At 47.5% G+C, this 17,464-nt stretch overlaps 1 protein-coding gene across 1 annotated transcript in view; it reads right to left on the bottom strand.

Annotated features, from left to right (window-relative positions):
• The window catches only part of ATPAF2 (ATP synthase mitochondrial F1 complex assembly factor 2), a 380,402-nt gene that overhangs the window by 305,981 nt on the left and 56,957 nt on the right, over positions 1-17,464 (bottom strand). The gene's annotated exons all lie outside the window — the stretch shown is intronic.

Raw genomic sequence — 17,464 nt, 5'->3', positions numbered from 1 at the left:
CCTGATCCTGGGTAGAGCCACAATACTCTCTAGAATTGATTATTGTAATGCCATATATAGTGGTGCTAACAAAACCACCATACAAAGGTTTCAAAGACTACAAAATAACGCCTTGAGAGCAGCACTCGGCATCAATAAAAGAACTCATTATTTCCTCCGTCAGACGCCAACATAAATGGCTATCTACTGGCAATAAAATACAACTAAAAATGCTATCACTGACCCAGAAAGCGCTAAATAACGGTGCCCCTAGCTACCTTACAGATAAACTTCATAGAAGAATCTCTCTCAGACCAACTAGATTTGGCAATGCGATTTGCCTGGCTATACCTAGATATAGGCTCACCACTATTGGTGGTAACAGCTTCCCAGTGAAGGCTGCTAAACTATGGAACCTATTGCCTCAAGACTTGAGAGTTGACCAACCTTACCTACACGTCAGAAAAAATGCTATTTAACATATTATCTTGACTGACCCCTAGTATCACATCCTTTAGGATGTTTCCACAGCTGGATCTACCTACTCTTACTCACCCGTTCTTCTCCCCTAATTCTGTGTCACTGCTTTAAACTCATGTGTAATCTCATCTATTATTGAGATGCAGTGCTATACCTAGTGTAACATTTTGTAACTTTGTATATTTGTACATTATATATTGTTGTAACCTCATAAGCCTTTATATTGTATATACTGTATATTGTGTAACCATGTAAGCCTTGCATTTTCTTATTGCTGCGCCCTTTTACCTTCGGGTCTGGTGCGCATAAAAATTGAATAAACAAAAAAACAAGGATATATCCTACAAAATAGCAGCATTCCCCTGGGGCCCTTTACACCAAATGATGCCCCATGGGGAATTAATCAGCATTCCCATCTCCTGATGGGTATCCTGGGAGGAGATTGCTCAATCCTTGTAGGATACCCTTAGTTTTGCCAGGCAGAGCAGGGTACAGTTCCTGCCCACAAGGTTAGCTTATACATTAGAGCTGGAGATGAAGATGCCCAGCAGCCAGTCCTGTGGGAAAATTACACACAGGCAGTCTTGCGCCAAAGAACAGTCCATTTGCTAGCCTGCATGAACCTGTAGTGCAGAGCCCCGCTCCACCAGTCCGGCTTCTCGCAAGCCAATGGGGCGGGACCAGGCCACTATTTTAGCCGCTGGCATGCCACTAGTAATGTTAGTGTTTGGAATAAGATGGGGATCAATTCTTGTGAGTGCTGGAAGCAGAAGCAGGAGTGAGTTGGAGCAGGAAGAAGGATGCTGCAGAGGAAAAGGCAGGAGGAGTGCAAGAATGAAGTGGAAGGTAAGGAGGGGATAAAGACCAAGGAGGAGGAAGAATATCAGAAGGAGTCAGGGGCTTCGAAGAGGTGTTAAGGAAGATTGGAAGGAGGAGGGTATATATATATACATATATATGGGATACATTACTCACCGTAATCGTATTTCTGATGCTTGTATCTGCTTAGATTCACATGCTGTGCATAGGCCGACATCTAGTGGAAGCTGCGGAGTATTACAGTTTGTTTTTCGAAAGTCGAAAATGGGCGTCGACACAGGCGTGCCAGTAATACTATCCCTAGTGTGACGTCCACTGTACCCAAGATCCCTCACGCGTGTAGGATCCTCAGATTGTATTTTTTCTGACATGAGGAAGCATGAGGAGTAGCGTGAGTACAGATAATCCAAGCAGATAGACAGAAAAGGTAAGACTACAAGCAATCATGCGCCTTCTCTCGGAGGGGAGGAAGGGTGGGTCGCATGTGAATCTAAGCAGATACAAGCATCAGAAATACGATTACGGTGAGTAATGTATCCCTTCTGAGGCTTGTGGAATCTGCTTAGATCACATGCTGTGCATAGATTAGCGAGCAGTACCAGAAGAAGGAGGTGGGATGTGAGAAGGGTCATGAGCAAACAGGTGTCTTAGAACCGCTTGTCCCACTTGTGTATCTGTCTTGGAATGAGTGTCAATGCAGTAATGCTGAGTAAAAGTGTGAATAGAGCTCCAAGTAGCCGCTTTGCAAATGGTGTCGAGGGGAACATTTGCAATGAAAGCCAGAGTGGCACCAATGCCTCTAGTAGAGTGGGCCCTTGGCGTAAAAGGCAGAGTCTTGTCAGAAAGAGAGTAACACAGCTGTATACAGTTGATAATCCACTTCGAGATAGCGCCCTTAGAGACGCGATCCCCCTCTCTGCCTGTAGCTACGGAGACAAACAGTTGATCTGTTTTCCTTAGCGGTCTGGTTTTATTTACATAGTATAGGACCGCCCTACGCACATCTAGGGTGTGTAGTTTCACCTCAGCCGAGCTTTGCGGGTTCTGGAAGAAAGCCGGAAGCTCGATGGACTGGTTTACATGGAACTTGGATATGAATTTAGGTGAGAACCTAGGGTGTGTGCGTAAAACCAGTTTGTCCTTGTGGATAGTAAAGAAAGGATCCTGCACTGACAGAGCCTGAATTTCACTGACCCTTCTTATGGAGGTAATGGCTACTAAGAAGGCCGTTTTATAAGTCAGGTGTTTGAGACTACTTTTATGCATGGGTTCGAATGGGGGTCCCATGAGCTTAGCTAGCACCACGTTGAGGTCCCATCCTGGCGGTGGGTTCGAAATAGGAGGGTGAAGTCTCTTTACTCCTTCCATGAAGGCTTTAACCACTGGTACTTTCCACCACGAGACCTTGTTATGGGATGTGGTGTAAGCCGAGAGGGCTGCCAGGTGTACTTTCAGCGAGTTAAAAACCAACCCTGCATCCAGCAGGTGGAGCATGTATGTCACAACGTTGGAAGGAGTGCAATCAACCGGGTTGATTTGTTTATTCTGGCACCAGATAACGAATCTTTTCCACTTATCAAAGTAACAGTGCCTTGTATTTGGTTTCCTGGACTCCTTTAGAATGTCCATACACCTCTGTGGTAATTTGAGATGTCCAAACTCTATGACTTCAGGAGCCATGCTGCTAGGTTCATAGAGTTGGGTTCCTGATGCACTGTTTGACCCTGTTGCTGGGACAGTAGGTTGTACCAGGCTGGGAGTCTGATGGGTTCGCACACCGCCATCCTGCGTAGGTGTGGAAACCATGGTTGTCTCGCCCACATGGGAGCAACTAGGATGAGCGTCATAGATTCCTTGTTCATCTTGTACACCACCTTCCTGATGAGAGGAGTTGGTGGAAAAGCGTACGCAAACATCCCTGACCAGTTCATCCACAGGGCATTCCCTTGGGAGTCCGGCTGGGGGAACCTGGATGCAAATCCTGGGCATTGTTTGTTTTCGCTTGTGGCGAATAGGTCTATAGTGGGGAAACCCCACTGAGAGAAGAGATTTCTTACTACGTCTCTGTGAAGGACCCATTCGTGTTCTTCTGGGAGGGAGTCTCTGCTTAGAGCATCCGCTAGGGAATTGAGCTCCCCTGGAACATGTTGCGATGACAGGAAGATGTTCCGTCTGAGTGCCCATATCCATATTTTCTGGGCAAGCTTGGACAGATTTGGCGAACGAGTCCCCCCTTGCTTGTTCAGATAGAACATGGCTGTCGTGCTGTCCGTCCTGATCTGCACCGACAAGTTCAGTAGATGGGGCTCGAACGCCCTTAGCGCTCGGAATACTGCCAGAAGCTCTAGCAGATTGATGTGGTTCTTGGCTACTGAGTGAGACCAGAGACCCTGAGCTGTGTGGTGGAGATGGTGAGCTCCCCACCCAGTCAGGCATGCATCTGTAGTCACCACGGCTTGTACTTCGGGATCGTAAAAGGGTTTCCCCTTTGCGAGATTCTCTCTTGTCCACCAGTGTAGGCTCTGTACGAGTGTTGGCGAAACGACCACTAGATCGTCCCAATGACCACTTGCCTGAGACCACTGTTTCGCCAACCATTCCTGCATGGGACGCATGCGCAGACGCGCGTGGGGGACCAGGTAAATGCATGACGCCATCATGCCCAGTAACCGCATAGCTTTGCGTACTGTTATCTGTTGACCTGACTGATAATGCGGAATTTGCAGAAGTATATTCCGAATTCTCTCTTCCGAAGGGAAGGTCAATCCTTTCTGAGTATCTAGGATAGCTCCTAGAAACTGTTTTGAGGTGCTTGGCACCAGACTTGACTTTTTCTCGTTGATGGAGAAGCCTAATTCGTGGAGGAGGTCGATAGTCCTCTGAATGTTTGACCTGCAAATTCCTGGGGTTTCCCCCGTTATGAGCCAGTCGTCCAGATAAGGGTACACCGGGATTGCTTCCCTGCGTAGGTGTGCAGCCGCCACCGCCAGTACCTTGGTGAATACCCTTGGTGCTGAAGCTATCCCGAAGGGCAGTACCTTGAATTGGTAGTGGCGACTGTCCACCTTGAAGCGCAAGTACTTTTTGTGCGCTGGGAGCATGGAAATATGAAAATAAGCATCTTTCATATCCAAGGTTGCCATGTAATCCCCCTTTTTTAGGAGGGGGATTACCTCTTGTAGCGTGGTCATACGGAATTTTTGGGGCTTGACATATTTGTTGGCAGGCCGTAAGTCCAATACTGGGCGCATTGTCAAATCTTTCTTTGGCACAAGGAAGTAAGTTGAATAGATACCCTTGTTTACCTGGTGTCCTGGGACGAGTTCTATCGCGTCCTTTTCTAGCAGAATGGCGATCTCCTCGAGAAGGATCCTTTGATGCTCTAGGGAGTGCACTCTTTGTCGTGGAGGATGATTCCGGGGACGCTGCAGTAGTTCTTATACAATATCCTGCGGATACTGTTGACAGCACCCATCTGTCTGAGGTGATCCCTTCCCAAGCCTGGGTGAAGGTGGAAATGCGTCCCCCTACTGGGGTTGCGTGGCAAGGGACCCTGAACTGAGCGTCACTGTTTTGGTGGAGGCGTGCCACCGCCCTTGTTGGGGCTGCCTCTGCCTCTTCCACGACCTCTCTTGTTACCCCTGCCGTAACTCTGGGTAGACTGCTGGTTGTTATTCCATTGTGTACCTTGTCCCTGGGCATAGTTGCCTCTTTGTGAATTTTGGCCGCGTGGGCGACGAAAATTATTGTTCCCCCTCTGGTTAGGGGGTTTGTTGGTAAGCTGGCCAAGGGATTTGAGAGTCTCATATTCATCTTTGGCATTTTTAAGTGCGTCTTCGACCGCTTTCCCAAACAATAGGTCGGGTTCCACTGGCTTGTCTATTAAAGAAGCCTGGGTTTCTGTCTTGAATCCCGACTGCCGTAACCACGCATGTCTCTTGATAACAGTACCTTCTGCTATCAATCTCCCTGCGTTGTCCGCGGCGTCGAAAGTTGCTTTTAAAATGCAACCAGACACGGCTCTCCCCTCTGCCGAGATCCGAGCCAGCTGGCTGGAGCAGAGGCAATGAGCGCCGCGACTTCTTCCCATTGATGGCAATTGTAACTAGCCAACAGGGTGGTGGAATTCGCAATCCTTGCTTGGTAGGCGGACGTTGAGGCTACCTTTCTGCCAAACCCGTAAAGTTTTTTGCTCTCCTTGTCGGGAGGAGCTTCTGATGAAGATAAGGGCGTGCCAGCCCTCTTTCTAGTGTTGGTCACCACTAGGGAATCTGGTTTAAGATGTCCCTTTATATACAGAGGGTCAGACTGGGCTGCCCGGAAAATCTTTTCAATTCTGGGGTTGACAGCTCTGGTGAGGTTAGGATTCACCAGGGAAGGATCTATTCTTCGTTGGATGGATTTGAGGATAGGGATGGTCTGAGCGACCGGTCTTCTCTCTCCTACAAACTCCTCCGCGAAGTCCCTTTCCTCCTGTACACCGTGGGTGTCGATGTGGAAGTGTTCCGCTGCTCGAGCGAGAACCTCGTTAAGGAGGGGCTGGTTATCAACTGGAGAGTCAGTAACTGGGGCTTCGCTTTGTACTGGGGAATCTACTCTGTAAATTTCCTGCTCATCTTCTCCCTCCTCCAGGTCCTCATCCTCTGCATAGTAATCTGTCCCGGTTTGTTCTTCCATAATTGCAAACTCCTGGTCCTCTTCAGGGAAAACTTGTCCCTGATAACTGGGGAGTGGAGTAGAATATGGAGTGGAGTAAGGCTGAACCTCGAAGGGTTCAGGTCTTTCGACCCGGGGCTTTTTACTTAGCGGGATAGGATCGGAGGAGCCTGAGGGTGTGGCCCCTTGAGGGTTATATGAAAGAAAGTGTTTTGGGTTCTTATCATAAAAATCAGCCAAGGAAGACATCCTAGACATAACCCTGTCTATGTCTTCACTGGACCATTCCCTGGAACAGGGTATTACTTTAGCAGGTGATTTATTTTCAAGGGTAGACTTGTGTTTGCTTGTCTGCTTAGGCTTTACAGGGGTGTAAGGCTGTGCTTTCCGCTGTTTCCCCCCTTCTCCGTGCGTGGAAAAATGTTTTCCCTGTCCCTTGGGGGCCCCAGAGACTTTCGACGCCTGGCGTCGAGGGTCTGGAAAGGTATCTGTGTGCTTCGGGCGTGGGGCCTCACTGGTGTTAACCGCGGTCTCGGTATCTTGGAGCGCGGCCTGGGGGTGGAAGTCGTCTTCGTCTCCCGACGATCGAACTTCCGTTAGTGTGTGTAGCGAGGCACTCTTGGCAAGAGTGGATGATTGCCTTGCGTCGTGAGGCGATCTCGATTGAGAGCGCCCAGAGGACACCGAGTCGGACCGTTCTTTTTGTGCCTCTTTCCGGGAAGTCGACGTCGTCGAGGTCCGGTTGGTCTTAGTGTGTTTAGTGTGTGTTAGGTGTGTAGCGCTTGCGTCGCCGGGGGTCTTCCCCATAGCCGCCTTGCCGGACGACCTTCCGAGGTCGGGGACCTGCGCTCGTCGGCTGTCTTTCGACGCCGTAATGCCCTCGCCGTCCGAAAGTACGGCGTCGCTGCCATCGCTGAAGGCGCCCTCCGCTGCCATGGCCTCCTGCCTGGCGTGGTGGGCCCAACGCTTTGTCGAACGGTCCTTAAGTGTCTTAGGTTTAAACCTACTACACGCTCTGCAGTTCGCTTCGGGGTGATCCCTCGGCAAGCAGAGATTGCACGTGGCGTGCCTGTCGACCCAAGGGTATTTGCGATTGCACTTGGGGCAGAATTGAAAAGGGGTACCCTCCATACGCACCTTAAGGCAGCGGGCTGCTAAGTGTAGGAATATATATAAATGTAACTATATATCAAGAGTGAAGAGTATGTACCACCCCCCACTCTCCCTACTTGTAAGGGCCGAGGCCAGCGGCCTACTAGGCCCGGGCCGAGGCCAGCGGCCTACCGAGGCCCAGATCCGTCGTGCTGGGGAAGGGAATGAATAAGAATTAAAATTATAATAACAGCAAAAGTATGGCTAAGGCCAGGGAACTCCGCAAGATGCTTCCGACCAGTATGGCGGAAAAAAACAATCTGAGGATCCTACACGCGTGAGGGATCTTGGGTACAGTGGACGTCACACTAGGGATAGTATTACTGGCACGCCTGTGTCGACGCCCATTTTCGACTTTCGAAAAACAAACTGTAATACTCCGCAGCTTCCACTAGATGTCGGCCTATGCACAGCATGTGATCTAAGCAGATTCCACAAGCCTCAGAAATATATATATAGGAGAGAGGAGGTTGGTAAAGCCAGGAGGAGGTTTGGAAGAACAAATGAAGTTGAGTGAGAAGGGGTGGAGGAACAGCTTTGCAGTGGGGGTACAGAAGGAGGTGGGAGAGGAGAGTGGTGAAGAGGACTATTGAAGAAGATGTGCCATTTGGGAGACCATTGCGACTTGTCAAGGAAGTGGATGAGAATGAGGTGTTGGGGACTTGAAGGAGATCCTTGAGATACGGAGGGAGAGATCAGCACCAAACCCAGCTTGCAGATTAGCATAGGGAGCCAGTGTATGGGGCACAAGTTGGCATTACCAGTGTTACCTTTCACAGCTACTCCTGGCTGATGTGCAAGCATGCAAGGTGCCCGAGAACCCAAAAGGAAGGTAGGCTGCCAAAAGGTACCAGATGGGAAGAAGAGAATAGGAACCAATAGAACCAGAAGCTAAGAAAGAAATGCAGGTACACGCAAACCGCCAGACTCTGAATAGGAACTCACAGTAAACCCTGGGGAAAGAACCAGGTTGCGAAGAACACAAGACTCTTAGATATTACTGCTGGAACTTTAAGGAGAAGCCATTCTGTTTTGTTACACCATCATGAATTGATTGAATCTTTAATACAATCTCTAATAACCAAGTACCGGTTAGAGCCCAACCTCCCGAGTCTGTCCGTCATCGATTCTGCTCAGCTTAGTGACGGGTGGAAGCACTGACATAAGGAACACATAAATGCTCGGTTTAGCACTGGGGCTAACTACAGCAGAATTCTGGCACAAATACAATTCCTTTTATTGTGCCAGCCCTGAGACAGCATATGTTTCGTCATACCAGCATTGCTAGCTGTGGTTCAAGCACAATGGTATAAATTCTAGGGCTCCTGGCAATTCCATGATCTGTCCAGGTAGGTAAAATGATAATAAACACAATCAGGGCGTCCCGAATATATGAAAAACTCCAGTGACTATAGAGAATTTAGTAAATTTTACTTGTGACAAGGTTGCAAAAGAAAATGAACATAACTTAACACATTGCCTAGAAAAAGGTCATCATAGTCTTAAACAATGGCATAAATTTGATATCTTCACAGGACAAACAAAAAATGATTTTATATATACATATATGTGATGTTGTAGATCGTCAACATAAATGCACGTGTGGAAATAAACAGACTTTATACATAACATGTAGTACAGAATGAATGGGTCCCATTTCTCTATTGGAAACCAAAATGTTATTTAATTTGCTGATTCAAACGGCTTAAACTGGCAGTATGAACATTCAACACTGTATATGAGAGTCGTGAACACCGGTGTGTTTCGCCCACTTTTAGCAGATGTGAAATGCTTAAGGTTGGGCGGCCTTCATCAGAATGGGAGAAGGATGGACATTCAATAAATGATGGATCCTGTGTATATCTGTGGAGTAATCAAAGAGTAATGTGGTGTTTAAGTCACTTGGTCTATATTCGGGTATATCGTACATGATTTAGAAAGCTCTTATTGCTATAATTGGTGAAAACGCCCATGGAGGGCTTACCTTGTGTTTGTTGTTGAGCACGGTGTGGAGGGGACTCTGCTATCACTAGTTTGTAGAGTGGCCTTCAAGGCTGTAGAGAGGATTCACAATGTTGCCTTGCAGATAACAGTCTGTCGGAGAGAGTATGTACGCAGACAGAAAAGTCACCTTAGTCTGACAGGAGTCAACATGGAGCACGATTACACAGGATTCAAGTTGGTCACGGTAGAAGTTGCCCCATTATAGTCAGTAGCCTAAAATCATGGGGGTGGGGTGGATCACTGTGCATGCCCGAGGTGGGTGCTAGCATTGTGAGGTGCTGGATGTAATTGTGGTATGGGGTGCCGTAAGGGTGCAAAGATACTCACTCCGTTGTGACAGTTGGAAACATCTGTTAGAGCTTAAAAACAGTGCCGTTATCAAATGACAGACTCCCTCGATTATTGCTAACCTATTTTGTCCAGGGATGTGGGCTCCGGTCAGAACAAACCGAAGGTTTGCACACATCTACAAAAGGAGCACCGAATGGTAAAGCTGCACTAGATTGTAAATTGAGATGGCATTTATAGGTTTTTGAATATGTATTGGTGCTATGTCAAAAGACAAAAATGGAGAGGAAGAGCATCTCTGAACCTAAGCTATACAGGATAACAAAGCAGCAGGTGGGGGTTCAGAGAGAACAGAGAATGTATTAGACAATCCAGGAATTCAAGCAACAGGAAGACAGACACCAATGAGCTACATACGATAACAACAAAGAAAGTGAGAAGGGAAACAGAGGTAAATAATAGGAGACACACACACAATAGGAGTGAGAGATTGAAGCAGAGCAAAAGAAGTATAGAGACAGTAAAATAAGAAAACACATCAACAGCAAATGGGGAGAGCTGGAAATAGAACATTCACAGTAGAGAAAGGCAGGCCAACAACATAAGAGGCAGTGCAGAAATATAATCAAAAGGAGTAGCAACCACAACAGAGAAAATGTGATCTAGCCAGAGTAATGGCATGAGAGAGGAAGAGGAGTTAAATCAACCGATACACAAGATACAGGAGGGAAACAGCAATGATCGAATGCAGAGAGGGGAGAGGCAGAGTGATAGAGCAACAGACTGCAAAACGTGGCATAGCAACACTTAAAGGTAAGAGGCAGAGCATCAGAAAGTGAGAGACGGGGGAAACGGAGTAGCAAAGGGAAGGAGAGATAAAGCAAAAACATGGAGTATCTGGCAAAGTGGTAGTGCCAGGCAGCAACAGTAGGGACAAGAGGCAGAGAAGTGATGCTGGTAGAGCGAGGGACTTGATTCATGATGCAACTAGCTGGCACCTGTAGTAGTTCTTAATAGACTTTAGTGTCCAAGTATAATGAAGATGCATCTGGGGAGTTTGCATTGGCAGGTTTTTTTACACTAATGTTTTCAAACAGTTTTAATTTTATACACAAATTGGATAGTTGTCAGACACTTTAGTCCCTTGCGAGGGAGGAAACTAATTTTTATTCTAGAAATTGGATTTACTCTCCAATTTTAAAAATTGGGAAAAGAATACTCTCATGCTAAAATCCTATCTGGAGCACTGCGGATAAGCTCTTCTGTGGAAATATAACTAACAGCTTTACACAGCTCTTCCTTCAGCACCACAAACAACATACATTGACTTTGTCAGGATCGGCTTATAGCACTTCATCAACTTCCACATGGTTTACTTCCATGCCAGGCCTACTTCTCCAAAGGTATGCCATCTGGGTATACTCTCTTGCCCAAACAGCTTCTTCACAAAGTTCTTTTATGATTTAAATCAACTGACAAAAGGAAAGGTTCACTACAGTATTCAACAGTTTGCATATTCAAAACCTTTAACAAATCTTCAGGGAAAACAAGATTCACATTGGTGCTTTTCAATACTGTAAATAATGCTCTTCTTCTGAATATCCTTTTCCAAAAGCAGAGCGTTTTGTTTCCCTCACTGCACCAGTAACCATATATTGACATGGACAGGATCGTATTCTGCCGCTTGCAGGAATTCAGCTTCTGAGGCTCCTCGCGACCCAGCAAACTGCTTCTCTTAGCCCACCGTTGACTAGGAGGTAATCTGCAACAGGAGCTCTCTTTGCTCCCCAGGCTCTCGGATGCACGCCAGCCACCTGAGACGGCCTTGCGGCCCTCCAGCAACCGGAGCCAGCCTACCGGGAAGGACAGATACTCTCGCTTTTGCTTCCTGCTGCGCAGCCTCTGCTGAATAAGTCTACATAGGGCAAGCTTTTCTCTTGCATGCTTTCTAATGCGCGACTTCTGCACTTCAGGAGTTGGGAGACACAGACCATCTCAGAACCGACAACGGATATCTGCCGATCAGCAGTCCTGGCATCTTCTCTCTTCTCCAGCTTCTGACTACAATGCCTGTATGAACTACAATGCTTCTGCTTCTTGTTTCCTCTTCTCTTCCTTCTCCTCTTTGGCCTGCACCTGAGGGGGCCTTTTAAGCCTCTCTCTTTTTCCCCCCAGTGTGTGTCACCTGCATTAACGATCTGACCACTCCTGAAACCTTGTACCTTTTTGGTTCTCTTCTTCGTCCCAATACCTAGTGCGATGGTTCATAAATGTGAGGTGGATCACGTTATGAAGTGCTCAATAAATGCCATTTTATTTTAGTATAAAGTTGGATGAAAGCCTCACTGTCCCTGTCTAAAATAAACTAAAGGAAATACTAACAAAGGATATCCGTCCGTCAGACTTCTACATACATCAAATAAACAAGGGAACCTATATGGCAGTTCGACACAATAATGATTGAATCCAAAATATGAACAGTCTCTTTTCATAACCTGGACGTACTCCACTTCACCCAGGTTCAAACGTACTTCAGCTTCAAAGTTCAAGAAAGAACACAGGAGATCCTGATTCGTAACAAAAGTTCCAACACAGTTCAATGTTGATTCAACTTGTTAACAAAGTTCCAACACATAAAATGTAAGTATTTTCTTCTTCTTTAAATAAGGTCTCAGTTCCTCAATAGCAACAATGATGGTCTTGGTCAGGATGATTTGCCACTTTAACAACTCAAGAAATACAATCTCTGTAACAGCCTTGCTGTTTGACTCAACAAACAACAAAGCATCAAGACCACTTTGTACCACTCCCTCACATGGCCTGCTTCCCTGCCAGGCTTAAAGTTTGATAATCTGGGTATACTCCCCTGCCCAAACAGCTTTTCACTACTACAAGTGGTTTTGTGGTCAATGTTGTTAGGCAGAAACCTGTGCAGTTCCCTTAGGGACCAGTGCAAAAGATTTAAGACTACAGGTGTTTGGCAGTAAACCCACTTGGTAGCAGTCTGTACCACACAGATTCACTTGGTAGCTGTGGTTGAGCAGTCAGACTTCCCTCAAGAAGAGTTAGGCAGTATACAGAGCATACAAAATAGGTACAGAAATACAGTAGCACAAGCAAACACTGACCAGAGCTTGGGTGTAAAAGTATATAATTATTTATTTAACACACACTTAAAAAACACACTAGCACTAAATTGGTAAGATAAGTTCAAAACACAATCACTATTATCATATGTACATTCCTGATTACTTGTTGGACAAGTCTTAGTTAACACCACTTATTTCCAGACAGAGGTGAGCGCTTAACGTTCGATGGCACTCCAACAAGTTAAATAAAAAGGGGAGGGAAAAGCAGAATTATGGAAGCATACACACTTAACACTTTTTAAAGAAACACAGCAAGTTAGGAAGGCACAGTCTACTGGTGAGCAAGGAAGTTTAGGTGCCAGGCCCACTTTCAAGGGAGCCAGGCAAAAGATGCCCAAGATCAGACAGTTACACAGAGTCTTCAAAGTTTGTGGAGGTAGTTCGAAAAAAAGGTTTAGTTCAGTGTAGGAAAGTTAGCTAAGGTGTCCCAGGCTAACCCAGGTTCGAGAGACGAGGATTTAATACACCCCGTTCAAACGGTTGCAAGGGAAGCCAGGCGGAACACGGTGCCTTAAATGAGAGGATCCTCCAGCGGGGGCAGTTGTTCCTGGCAGCGGGTGCAAGTCGCAGCGCCGTCCAGAGGAGGAGAAGATCTCATCGTGGAGGAAGGATGAAGGTCGTTGCACTGCCAGGGAAGAAACCAGCCACAGGTTTCGGTTTGCGGTAGTGGTGAAAATGTGGCATCCCGGTTGCCGAGGTGCCTGGCACAGGCAAGGCGGCCACGAGATGCTCCAGGGAGGCGAAAAGAAGGTAGACTGGTTATCCCCACCAGTCGAAGGAAGAAGACTCTCCGGGCTGGAGATCTCCTCTGTCATTGGGAAAAGTGGCGAGACGGTTCAGCAGGGCTCCACCGGTGGCGTCGTCGTTGCAGGCCGGCTCAACTTCTCCCTCCTCGGATTCTTAGGTCCTGTGGCGACTTCTGAAGTTCCAGTCCCCAAAGCCCAGCTTTTATGCAGCACACCCCCATTCACTCAGCCTAGCTGTCAATCAAACATGCTAAGTGGTGCGCCGGCCGGCTCACCACTTGGGCCAATCACACAAGAGTGTGACTTGAGTTACCAAGGTAACTCAGTCCAGGGTGCCTAAACCCCCTCCCACACCCTCTGTGGTACCCAGACAGAGTGGCACCACTTTTGGGAGGCTTCTGTGGAGAAACCCGCCAAAAAGTGGAACAAAGGGCTCGACTTGGGTTGGAGTCAGAGAAGAGAACACAAACGCCATTTTAGAATAGAGTTCCGGCAAAAAATACCAACCGGCGAATTACTATTAAATAAATAAACCGGCGGTATGTTCGAGGCTATAAGAATTAAATAATTAAAGTTGGTAGCCTCGAACAATGGGAAAATCCCATAGAGATATATTTGCGGTCGAATTTAAAAAGTAGTATCCACTGCCACTAGCCAAAACTCGATCAGGGGGGACGGAGACGTGCCCCCTTGAACAACAGACCCCGGGGCAATCGAATTGCCCCGACGAGTACGTCCACAATATGATGGTTTGTACTGGTTTCTGTTCATAATTTGGGACTAGCAAAGCCAATGGTGACTTTACATGCCCTGGGAGACAGTAGTCAGTCCCAGGGTATGGAGTCTATGTTGGGGGGGTCGCTACAACACCCCTGGGTTACGGCACGGAGGGTGCTGTGTAACCCACATAAAAAAACACATGAGACCCTATGTAGTAAAAGACCCCATAGCCCATAAAACGTATGGGCCCTCATTACGATCCAGGCGGTAATGGTTTAACGGCACCGTAAAAGGCGGCGGTGCCGTTAAACCATTACCGCCTGATTACAAGGTCCCTTTGCGGGACCCGTACTTAACGGCTGGTGTAGACCAGCCGTTAAAGTGGGTGCCGCAAAGGGACCTTGGCGATAATTACGGCAACCGCTATTAGCGGTGCCGTAATTATCGCCTTCCCCATTCCCATTATGCCCTATAGGGCAAAATGGGAATGAGGAAGGGCAAATGGTGAATGGGGAATTACCGCCCCCGCCAACCTTGTGATGGGGCCGTAATTCCGCCATCCACCATGGCGGAGACCGACATGGACCATGGTGCTAATAGCACCATGGTCCAACGCCAGGGTCGTAAATGAGGGCCATGGAACGTTAAAGGAACACCTCAAATCATGTCTAAGAGTTGGAGCAAAAGAATCTCACGCTTAGCAGGAGAGAAAAAAAATAAACCCCAAAGATCCAGCAAAGCTGCTGGGGGACTCACTAGGCTTGGGAAATTAGCCTTACAGAGAATTCTCCCTAATAAATGTCAACTGATAAGAGTTTATAACAGCTTCACAGCATTCAACAAATTGCACCTTCAAAAACATTCACCAACTTTTCAGGGAAACCAAGATTCACACTGATGCTCTTCAATACCTTAAAGCAAATGATGCTCCTTTCCTTCTGGTTAACTGTTCCCAAGTGCAATCCTTTGGCCTCTCTTGGTTTCCCACTGTAAAAGCAACCAAAGGAGGATAGGGATATAGTCTCTATCTGGGTTTGGCAATGTATGGGTATCTCAATTTGTACCAGATGTTGTATACAATATGGGCAAAAACTTATAGAGTTTATATACTTGGCATTAACCCCCCTTCTGCTGTTGGCAATATTGTTTAGGTGGTGGTTTTCTTAGTTTCAGTTTTTATTGCTTGGGCAATGCTTGTCAACTCACTCCCACAGTTGGTTGGGTTCTCCACAGCCTCATACTTCAAAATTACAATCATTTGACTTTGATTTGCAATGATTTAGCTGCTTTTCCGTGGTTTGATGTTTAAAACCAACTTGGGAATCACATCCATTCACAAAGGAATACTGCTGATGTTTTACAATAGTTTGATATGCCTCAGTAACGTGTGATTCACTTTCAGTAACATGTGAGCGCTGCACCTGCTTCTTTTTACCAATACTGCTTCTACGCAAGTGCAATTTACTCGCCGGGTGCCTGCTTTCACAACGCGAGCAGGTACAGAGCGCTGCAGGGTCACTAACAAGTGTGGACTCACTGGATCAGACGAGCGCCTCCATTTCCCCTCGTTGATCACAGGACTACAGTTGCTGTGGCGGTACTCTAACCGGCAAACCACTTCAGTAAGTCTGCCTTCGTCCACGCCACTTCCAGTTGGAGCACGCCAGTCTCCTGCATGCTTCCCGCTATGCCGCCTGTGCAAATCAGGTAACAAGGGGGAAAGCGTTCCTCGACATGCCTTGCACTGCGCAACCTATACATTTCAGATTTCTGGGGTCATAGACCGCCTCAGGACCGGCAGTTTGTGTCTGCCCAGCAATGATCCTGGCGTTTGTTAGGAAAGATTTCATTTTATATGTAATTTTCCCTCCAGTTGTACACCCCCAAACTTTTTTCTGCTGTTTAAACACCTTAGTCTGACTTTGCCAGGGGAGCACAGCCCTCTGCTGCACTCCTCTGGGCTTTCACTCCCTTTTTATGGGAAAATGACATGCCCTTAAGACATTCAGTGCTGGGAGACTGTTTCCCTTAGTCCTTTTCCAATGTTGCAACTTTTCTGCAACACGGAACAAGTGCACAATGTACCTTACAGTACAATCCACTTGGGTCTCAGTAATTTCCAAAGATCCTAGATACTCTCGTATGACTTTTTGGGATATGTGCAGATGTGTCATGGAGAGGGCTGGTGGCCCTTTCCTGCCATTTAAACCGTGTTAACCGCGTTTGACACGAATAGATGGCCTGGCTCCAAAATGGCCATGCCACGAGAGCCTTTGTCCTGTCCTTTGGCCATCTTGCTACTTTGCCGTCCCCAGGTCGAGCCGACCAGAGTCTGTCCTTATTTTGTCATGCAGTTTCCCACAAAATGCCAAGCTTTCGCAGGCTTCTGCATGCCTTGTGTGTGTGCCTCCAGGATGTGGGCTGGGGTGTCTGTCCCCAATACACATCCTGGGTGCCAGAGAGTCTGGAGTGCTGTGAATGCCTGGGACCACCATGGTCCATGACTGGTCCACGTATGGAATGTGTGTTTGTGAGCAGATCTCCCATTGGGTCCTCTCTGTTTAGGCACAAAGGGAACTTTGGATAAGAGGAGGCTGAAAACACCCATACCATGTTGATCTCTGGAGTTCTCACTGAATGAAGGATGGGATCCAAGTATCCTGAAACTAAGAAGCTGAGTCGAGGAACCGCTGGACAGTTTGGCACCCTGAGCCCGCTGTAGTCCCATGGGACCCCTCTGCATGTGGTCATCCTAGAAGGTCTGCGAAGACGCTTCGACCCATTAGAATAGTGGGACAACTATTCTCAAAACCTGTAAGTAAGCCTTCTAGGAAGTGTCCCTGGGCCAACCAGTGGGCTGACCAGCTTACGCTCTGTCCCCGCCGTCATTTCGAGGAGGCCCTCAAAACTTGGTATACTGCTAGCTCTGTGTCCCCGGTACCGTTACACCGAATTTCGAATACTTGGCATTCCCAAGTCTGAAGTGAGACGTGTGGGCCAGGACCGAGTAAAAGCGGTTACCGTGTTCCCCAGCCGCGGCAATGATCTTTGCAGGTGTGCTGCATTTGTGACCCTTTTGCCCCTGAAGCCTGCTGCAGTGAAACTGGCCTGATCCATCCATCAGAAGTGGAGAAATCACCACTGTCCCGTTTGGGAATCATCGCTGTATTGGCAGAACTGAAAGCCGCAGAGACCTCCTTTTTGTCGCATTTGAACCTACAGCTGCAGTGGACTCAACTGGCGAAGTTTGGTCCAGAGTGCGCCTGTGGCCGGTGAGTAACCCTAACCTTAACCGGTGGCCCCTAGCGCCTCCATTTGTTTTTACACACAAGTGGCCCCTGGGGGTCCCTCTCCTTTCCACTGCTAGTGCGAACTAGCAACCTATTCCCAAACCTTGGAATCACCTCTGCCTTCAAGTGGAGGCCCTCCTCGAATAGTGGGAATCTATTCTTCATCGCCTCACCCACCTTC

Source organism: Ambystoma mexicanum, chromosome 2p (genome assembly GCF_040938575.1).
Source record: "Ambystoma mexicanum isolate Mex_15411 chromosome 2p, UKY_AmexF1_1, whole genome shotgun sequence".
Lineage (NCBI taxonomy): Eukaryota > Metazoa > Chordata > Amphibia > Caudata > Ambystomatidae > Ambystoma > Ambystoma mexicanum.
Note: the sequence above shows the minus strand (reverse complement) of the source record. Positions and strands in the feature narration are given on the sequence as shown.